Genomic DNA, 9,676 nt, shown 5'->3' with positions numbered 1-9,676 from the left:
CTTAGCATAACCCTTGTGCTCATGGTCCAAGATTACTGCCGGAGCACCAGCTATCATATCTACATTCCAAGCAGCAAAATGGAGGAAAAAGAAGTCTGGACTCCTTTTTTTTTTTTTTTTTTTTTAATGTTTATTTATTTTTGACAGAGAGAGAAACAGAGCATGAGTGGGGGAGAGGCATAGAGAGAGGGAAACACAGAATCCGAAGCAGGCTTCAGGCTCTGAGATATCAGCACAGAGCCCTATGTGGGGCTCGAACTCACAGACCATGAGATCATGACCTGAGCAGAAGTCAGACACTTAACCAACTGAGCCACTCAAGTGCCCCGGGTTGCTGCTTTTAAAGAAATCTTTTAGGAACACTCACATATCACTGAGTAGAACATATTCACTTGGCCACACCTGCATGCATGGGAGTTTGGGAAATGTAATGTTTTACCTGGGGCCATGTGCCAAACTAAAGGAAAAGGGAAAGATAGTGGGAAGTAGTTCTCAGTTTAGCATGGAACTCAATATAGACCTTTATTCTATATCAATAGGAAAGAGAAAATTATCAGATCCAACTACAATAATATTAAAATAGTAACTATGATTTACTGAGCTAGATGCTTTAGTTCATCTTGGGCAATGAACACCACAGCCATGAGGCTATAGATACTATTTAGCCTAATTTTACAGATAAGACAACTGAGTTTCAGAGAAGTTGAGCAACTTGCTGAAGGTCACACAGCTATGGAAAAGCCATGATATAAACCAAGGTCTACCTGGTTCCAAAGTCTGTTCTGTAAAAATCTTTGCTCCTTGATATGGTTCGTGTACCAGCAGCCTCGGAATTACCTGGAATCTTGCCCCCCCACCCCCCGCCAAAAGAAAAAAAAAAAAAAAGCAAACAAAAAATAGAATTTTTGGACCCCACCCTAAACTGCCAAATGCAGATCTGCAATTTAACAAGTTCCTGAACTGTAAATCTATTAAAGTTGGACAAGCATCATTCCCTGCCATTCTGCCATAAATATATCAGACCTCACTGATAATAAAGTTCGCCTTTATTCTTTAGGGAAAGAATTTCAGTCAGTTATATTTTAGTGTGAGTTTATATAATAATGTTAATTCCTCACATAGGATTAGCAGATAGGGGAATAATTTCCAAATAACATGGAAATTACATTAGTTCAAATATGATTCCTTTCCCCAGCACATTAACTTTTTGCCCCCATCAAGTTAATGCAAAGCAATTAATACAGTTGAGCACCTAGCCACAGAAAGCACAAGACTGTACATCACTCCCAATCACTTCAAGTCAGTACTTGGCTCAGTTTAGCCACATGCTGTGTCTCTAAAGTGCTTACTGCTGGAGTTTCCTTTATCTCTGTGCATTTTGTCCTTGCCTCTTAACTTAGCAGCTCCCACCTTCCCTTTCACCCCTTCCATCAAGCCACCTTCCCCTTCTTTTTAGGAAAAGTACTCTATTTACTAGGTTACGTCTTTGATGAATGGTAACTTAGTATGTCTTTTTTAAGTTTGCAAGGATTTTTCATTAAGATGTTAACATTTTTGATAGTTGTATAGGATTTAAGAGACCTACCCAGCTTAATTTTCTTCCAGTTTGCCCTATTATTTTTAGTAAGCAGTTTTGCTAAATGAAAGGAACAAAGTATATAGTGTTACAACAACACAAATGCCCACATTCTGCAATGATTAGAGGGGTTCAGAAGAAACACTATCCATCTACTTTTGGATAAATACCCGTTATTCTCAAAGGTGCAGCACAATGCACAGAAGAGATGATGGGCTTGAAGACAGAAGAAATGCATTAAAATAGTCACTGACAAAAATCCCCAGCTAAAGAGTTAAAACTGCTCTCGGCATTGAAATGCAGTTAGTATGATGAAAGTTTCTGAGACAAGTCCAAGTGATTAGCATAGGCCCCTACCCAGCTTCTGCTTTTGCAGCTTCACCTGGTCTCAACCTCAGTTCTTGACAAACTCACAGCCTCACCTGGCCCACAGACCTATAGCATCCCTGGGCCTGCTCGCCTCTGGTGATTTTTCTTTGCTGACACCTACCTGTCTGATCAGATCTTTTGTACACTTGGACAGAGAGATTTGCAGTCCCTCTCCAGTGTATGATACTGACTCAAACCCATATGCTCAGAGCATGGGGCTGTGAATGAAATCTACCATTTATGTGGCTCACAAAGCTCTCTCTGACACACACCCCATTACCCAGTCATTTACTTAATACCTCAGCACATTAAGAATTAATATTTCCATGTTTTGTCCTCAATCTGATATAATTTCTTATGTCTTCTTATATAATTTCTATGTCTCTTTATAATATTTTTGACTATGGTTGTCCTTAAAATGCATTTCCGCTTTGGGGCGCCTGGGTGGCTCAGTCGGTTGAGCGGCCGACTTCGGCTCAGGTCATGATCTCGCGGTCCGTGAGTTCGAGCCCCGCGTCGGGCTCTGTGCTGACAGCTCAGACCCTGGAGCCTGTTTCAGATTCTGTGTCTCCCTCTCTCTGACCCTCCCCCGTTCATGCTCTGTCTCTCTCTGTCTCAAAAATAAATAAACGTTAAAAAAAAAATGCATTCCCGCTTTGATCAAAATATTAAAGTCCCTTCTATTTTTAAATGTTTTTAAGCTTATTTATTTTGAGAGAGAGGGAGAAAGAGAGTGTGCACACACAGTGGGAAAGGATAGAGAGGAAAGACAGAATCCCAAGCAGGCTCCGCACCGTTAGCACAGAACTGGAGGCAGGGCTCAAATTCACAAACCAAGTGATCCTGACCTGAGCCAAGATCAAGAGGCAGACACTTAACCAACTGTGCCACCCAGGTGCCCCTCCAGTCCCTTTTAAAGATAAAATGGATATTGTTGACATTAGAGGAAAAGCCAGAATATACGATTGTTTTCCCAGTTACTTTCTGTCCATTTCTCTGCTTAGTCCAGAATCTTAACGAGGCTATTCACTCTAGATTTTCTTAAATAAAGTTTAGAACTTTCATGCAACAAATATTTTATACTTTGATTTTTTTTATTTAAATAAAATTTTTAAAAATTCTGGTGACACATGCTCAATACTCACCCATTACTAACATTGAAATACTCCTGAACATCTATCCATTTGCCTTATATCTCTCCTAATCGAATGCCTCCTACTTACCATATATATTTTTTTGAATTTTTTTTTTATTTTTTTTAATGTTTATTTATTTTTGAGACAGAGGGAGACAGAGCATGAACGGGGGAGGGTCAGAGAGAGAGGGAGACACAGAATCGGAAGCAGGCTCCAGGCTCTGAGCCATCAGCCCAGAGCCCGACGCGGGGCTCGAACTCACAGATGCGAGATCGTGACCTGAGCTGAAGTCGGACGCTTAACCGACTGAGCCACCCAGGCGCCCCTATATTTTTTATATTATAAAATAACCCTCCTTTTAAAATTTGGCTACTCAAAGGAATAGGTCTACAAAATTGTGTGTAAATCTTAAATAATTACCAATCAGTTGGTAATTTTTCTCTGTAACTATTTTTGTTTCACATTCTCAGTTGTGTGTGTATGCATGTGTGTGTGCATGTCATTGTGAAATAAGAAAGAACACAGCTGCTTTCATAAACATATGCAGAACAGTGGCAGCCTCCAGTTCTTCAGACACGGATTGTCCCAAATCACACAAGTCATCAACTGAATAATCAGAAAAGGAAAACAGGATATTTTCAACCAAAGAAGATGAAAGCCGATTTAAATTGGTCCTGTCATGGTTTCAGTCAAACAAATCCACAGTTATTAAAATTAACATGCAGAATCATCAAATAAGTATTGCCAGGTAAAGGAGATAGTGACTGCAGCTAAATTGTATAACAAGAAAAGTTAACTTGACATTCTGGTACAAGGAGATCAATGAATATGTCGATAGGATGGGACTTTAAGCCAGAACAGAACATAAACCTTGGTCAAAAGAATCAAATTCAGCAGATTTAGGTGACTAGCGCTGTATGTGAAGAAACTATATAAAAATCCGTGAAAGGGAAGGTGGGCTTCGGTGGAGATCTAATGAGTAAGTATAAAAATGGTTCAAGAGGAAAGAAGTGATAGTACCTTGGGAATTCAGTACTGGAGGGAAAGTGGGAGCGGAAGAAAAGTGAGAGAAGAGAAGGGGAGAGGGGGAGAGAGAGAGACATTTTCAAATATGGAGTACAAGATGGACACAGAGTGTAGTTAAGAGGGACATTTAAGAGTATCCAGGTATTTTCAATGTTCTTAAAACTTGAGTATCTGATAAATATTTGCCATACCTTGCTATTTCATTGCTCAGAAAGAAGGAACAAGAACAACAGCCACAATTTACTGAGTAATAACTCAGTTCCAAGCATTATGCTACATACTTTGAATATATGATCTCATTTAATTCTTTCAACAATCATGAAAATTATTATCCCCATACAGGCGGTAATTGGTAGGGCCATTTTGTAAAGCCCTCAAATTTTGGGCAGGGAGGGGATTTACTTTACAGTTATAACATTACCCTAAGTAATACAGAAGATCAGGGTAGATTCTCTTGAGGAAATAACTGTGGAACTAAGATTGTGGAAGATTAAGAATTAGACTAAGGGCATGGTCTCATGGTTTGTGAGTTCGAGCCCCATGTCTGGCTCTGTGCTGACAGCACTGTTTAACTAAATAAACATTAAAAAAAAAAACAAAAAAAAGACTGGGGGTGGGGGGTGGAAATACAAGACTATTCTAAGCACAAGGAACAGCCAGTGCAAAATTCTTGAGGCAGGAGTACTCATAGTGCATTTGATGATTTTAAAAGTGGAGTGACTGGAGCACAGTGCAGGGGGGCAGGGGTGGTAAAGCAAGGAAGCTGGAGCAGGAGACAGGGGCTACATCAAGTATTCTGGGTAATAGCCTAAAAGCTATGGAAGAGTTTTTAAAGGGGAGGGGATTGTTCACACGTGTTTTGCAAAGGTTCTTTTGGCTGCATTGCAAGGAATTGATTAATTGAAGAACGAGAGTGGAAGAGGAGAGACCAGTTAAAGTAGCCAATGAGAGAATAGAAACTTGGTGAAATGGACAACAAACAAAAACAGAACAAAACTAACCTTTATATAACCTTCCTCCATCTGCCCTGTGTCAGTGTATGGCTACCCAGTCTAGACCATATAATCCTTATAAGTTCCAAACCAGAGGAATCATCTTTGCAACTCCCTCTACCACAACTCCATAAGGAATCCGTTACCATTTCCTATTGGTTTTATTTCCTTAAAAACAAAACAAAACACACACACACGAACACAAATTACACTTGGTCATTTACTCTAGTCCTCTCCAATATGCCTGGATGGTCTTTCTAAAATGCAGAATCCTCCATCAGTGTCCATATACATGACTTTCGTTTTTTTTCTCTTCTGTCCTTAGTTATCTACTGCCACAGGACTTTTGTACATGCTGTTCTCTCTTCCTGGGACTCAACCTCCACATCCCAGCTGCAAAATTCCTCAAGAAAGACCTCTCTTCCACTCCCAACTGCCCTACTTTTGGGTCTCCTTGTATATTTGACTTTTTTTGTGCCACAGGAATGTCTAAAAATTTAAAAATCCCTCCCTAGCTATACTGAAAGCTTCATGGAGGCAGGTTCTATCTCTGTTGTACCCCAACTATCTATAAATCTAGGTTGACTGAACCCTTAGATTTTATGGAGCTTGTTTAAGGGTTTTATGTTACTTTCGTCGCTACAGAGCCATTAAAATGAGTTTTTGTGTCGTGGCAAACAACGATAGCTCTTCCCTCTAAGACAAGTGCAAGAATAAAGGTAAAAGCCAGGGAGGGATTCACTTCCCTGGCAAGCACTGCGCGTGCGCTATCTGCCAGGTTCTCAACTCTTGAAGACGCTCTGGCCAGAAAATCACCTTAGCGCCTGCTTAGTTCGGGGCTGCACAACCAGAGGGCGGGGTCCAAAGAGGAGGAAATGGTCACTGCGCCTGCGTCCGCTCCTTCTGGGTCCTAGGCTGGCTGCGCAGGCGCATATGTACCATTTTGACCGTAAACATCCTGCCGATTTGAACCGAGGATTTGGGCGGCAGGAAGAGCCGCGGCGTAACGGCAGCCATCTTGTTTGTTTGAGTGAATCGTAAAGGAGGCGGTGGCTGTGGCGGCGGCGGGAGCTGCTCCGAAGCTACACCTCACAGGGGCTCCCCCCCCTTTCCCCGCCCCCTCCCCCGACCCTTTTCCCCTCCCCAGGCCACCCAGCCCGCCCAGCTCCCGGCGGAGTACAAGGTAAGATACTCGGCCGGCCCCTCTTATCCTCCGGCTCCCTCCCCCTACCCCTTCCCTGCCGTCCTGCCGCCTAGGAGCCGGGCTCGGGGAGGGGGGGTGGGGGGGGGAGCGAGGGAGGAAAGCACTCGCCGTATCCCGGGACGGTGGCCGTGCTGCCACCCTCCGAGCCCTGGAACGGCAGCGCCGCCTGCCCAGGCCGCTTTCCCCGGGCCCGCCCTCGGCCAGGACCCGCGCAACCTGGGCCCGCATTATCGCTTGTCTGGTAACAAATGGTTCTGGTCCGTTCCAAGGCCGAAAAAGCCGTTACTCCTCCAGTCCCTCGGGAGCCACGTCTCCCGGAGGAGGCAGAGGAAACCTTGGGTCCTGGAGGGAAAGGAGGAGGTTTGAACGAGCCCGCTCTGGGACTGGGCCGCCTACTCGGGCAAAAATGGCTGTCTAGGAAGACGCGGGACGCGGGGCGGGCGGCGGCGGCGGCGGGTCGGCGCCCGCGGTGGCAGCTCGGTGGGGCAGCAACCGTCTGCCGAGCTTGGGTGCTGGGGGTCGGAGACGTGCGGGCACTGCCCTCGCGGGCGCTGTGGACTCATCGCACGGCGACGGGCCCCTCGCCAGGGATTGCTGCTGCTCCCCCTCCCCTTTTTTTAAGGAAATATTTTACGTTGGGAATATTACACACTGGACAGACCAATAGAAAACGAGACCAAGGGAAGTTGCTTCTGATTCTTAGGAAATTAGCATAATTGGTCCCCCCCCACCCTACTTTTCTAATGATTAGGGATATTGAGTGTTTTGATAATTGATGTAGAGACGCTTTGGGAAGGTGGTTTCTGACAAATGCTTGAAGTCTTTCTCCTTTCTGAGAAAGTCTTTGCGATTGATCTGCTGTGATAGAGTGGGGTGACACTATCTACTTGTGGTGCCAGACCTAGCGGCATTCTTTCAAATTTGGAAGAAGGAAACGCTGGAGGGTTTGTCTGCCCACCCTATGATTGTAACGCTGTCTTAAGGGTGCAAAACCGCGCTAGTGCTTTTAATGATTTCTGGTAAAGGCTTATGTCTGTCAGCTTTCTTTGCAAGCGAAGTTTAATATTTGCTCTCATAATGCTGTTTAGAATCATCACTGAAATCCAGAAAAAAATTCTTTTTAAAAATGAATGCAAATGCCAATGAGCTGTGTGAATCGGCAGAATTTTAGAGACGGGCTGGAGAAGCTTTCCTAAGTTGTAGAGTCTTTAAATTTATTTTTGTTTTTAATGTTGGAGGCAATTTACAATTATTTTTAGAAAGACACTGATGAGGACATATACCGTAACCAGTGATTAAATTATTTAACAGTTCGTAAATTGTTGAGGTGACAGCAGTGCATAACTAATGGACATGGTGCTTTTCATAAACAAGTCAGAATTACATTGGTAAAGAGTAACCTTAATAACTTTTTTGTTTATAAAGACGACACATTAGTACACTCTACACTTGTTTTTCACTTAGAGTGGTAGGTTTAAAGTATTCTGAAAAAATTTTATCTTTCCTAGTTTGGTGCAGAAGGGAAATTTCTAATGTTTAAGAAATAAAGGTTTTGTGTATTTTGTTTAAATGTTGTGATGTCAGATTGTTAGGCATGATCATGCTTTTTATTTTCTGCTGTGAGATTTTTTTCAAATTTACTGTTTATTTACATCCCGGTAGGATTGTGCTAGTTTGCTGTTCTGTTTCATTCTCATCCTTTTTGGTTAACATCCTCATTTTATAGATGTGAAAGCTAAGACTCAGTTAAATAACTTTTAACCATTACAGAACAACTCAGGAGGGAGCTGAATTTGAATCTAGGACCTTTTGATTGTAAAATTGTTGTTCAAAGAATGTTAGTAGCAGAAGGGTGGGGAGCTCTAGTGTGCAGGGTTGGAAATAACTTCTGTTCCTGAGGCAGCCCCCAAACCTCCAGAGATCATCACATTCTTATCTGAGTTTTAGGTATAGATGTTTTCCAAGGTTAGTAAATCACTGAATTTCAACCTTCCAGGTTTTTATAGTTTGTGAAAATGAACCACACAGACTAAGCAGCTTAACTTGTTAGTTAATGGCAAAGCAGGATTGTGTCTTGACTTGCAATATAATAGTTTTTACTTTGGGTGATATTTGTGTATGTTCCAAGTTAAAGTCGAACAGTACAAAAAGATAGGTGTCACTTTCCCAGCAGACCCGCTTTCCAAAGGTAACTAGTGTCATCAGTTTATTTGTACACCACAGATAATTTATGTAAGTGCATTAAATATATCTTACAGAGAGAGCCTTCCTTTAAAGAATACACATATGTATACCATTGTTTAAGTCTGCATGGAATTCTGTTATATGGCTGTATTAATTTGTTAAAAGTCACTAATTAGCAGCCAGGTAAATTATTTCTTTTTTTTTTTTTTTTTTTTCAGGTAAATTATTTCTAATGTTTTGCTGTTAAAAGACATGCTGGCAAGGCAACACAGTGTTGCGTTAGAGGTGTGAGCTCTGAAATTCAAGTTTCACTTGCATTAAATGCTAATGACCTTGGTACATTGTCCATTTTCTCTGTTTCCTCATCTGTAAAATGGGCTGGTACTTACCTCATGACTGTCGTTAAAAGGATGGACACATCAGTTTTTAACATTTTTTGTTGTTATTATATATCTCAAGGTATGCCATTGGCATTATTACTGGAAGTGCAGTTTCTATTTCGAGTGTTTGAGATTTTCATAAGATGTTGGCAAATTGCCCTTAAAAGAGGTTATCCCAATTTATACAACCATTGTCCTGCCCTGCTTTCTAACAGATGAGTGAAATATCATAATGACTAATATCATGGTAGAAACATTGTATCTACATTGTAGAAACAAGGCTGTAATTTGCCTTTTTTTGTAAGATCACAAATTGTCATTTTTTCCATTTCTAAATATGTTCAAAAATACTGATTTGTCATTTCACTTTAGACTTAAATTACTTTTTAGGCTATATTGAAAAAAGTTGGCTGCTTTAGAAAAAAATGAGAAATCCTGAAATTGCGTGAGCTATCCTCTCAGACCAAATACAGGCTTTATGCTAAGATCTTTTACAAAGGATTAACAGACTTAGAATTTTCAACATTTACAGAGATTAATCAACTTTTTTTTTAATTAAAGTATGCTAATACTAAGAAAAAAGATTGTTCAAAAGATTGTACTTTATTTAGATATAAGCCAGTTGTTGATCTACCACTGTGCTTCAGACGTCCTATAGTTATTAGGGTGATTTCCTCTTGCTAATTGTTTCCCAGAATAACTTTTGCACCACTTTGCTTTAGTTACCCCATCCCATGCCAAGAAAGCATCTATTTAGGAATCTTTGCCTCCACATAACTGGGATATTTTAGGCATGGTACTCTGACTAG

At 41.5% G+C, this 9,676-nt stretch overlaps 1 protein-coding gene across 1 annotated transcript in view; it reads left to right on the top strand.

The window, feature by feature from the left end:
* The first annotated feature begins 6,200 nt into the window (after positions 1-6,200).
* RAD21 (RAD21 cohesin complex component) overlaps positions 6,201-9,676 on the top strand; it is a 29,833-nt gene continuing 26,357 nt past the window's right edge. The window contains exon 1 of the mRNA XM_042923341.1: positions 6,201-6,282. The gene's annotated coding sequence lies outside the window, so the exon portion shown is untranslated. The remainder of the gene's footprint in view (positions 6,283-9,676) is intronic.

Source organism: Panthera leo, chromosome F2 (assembly GCF_018350215.1).
Source record: "Panthera leo isolate Ple1 chromosome F2, P.leo_Ple1_pat1.1, whole genome shotgun sequence".
Classification (NCBI taxonomy): Eukaryota; Metazoa; Chordata; class Mammalia; order Carnivora; family Felidae; genus Panthera; species Panthera leo.
Note: the sequence above shows the minus strand (reverse complement) of the source record. Positions and strands in the feature narration are given on the sequence as shown.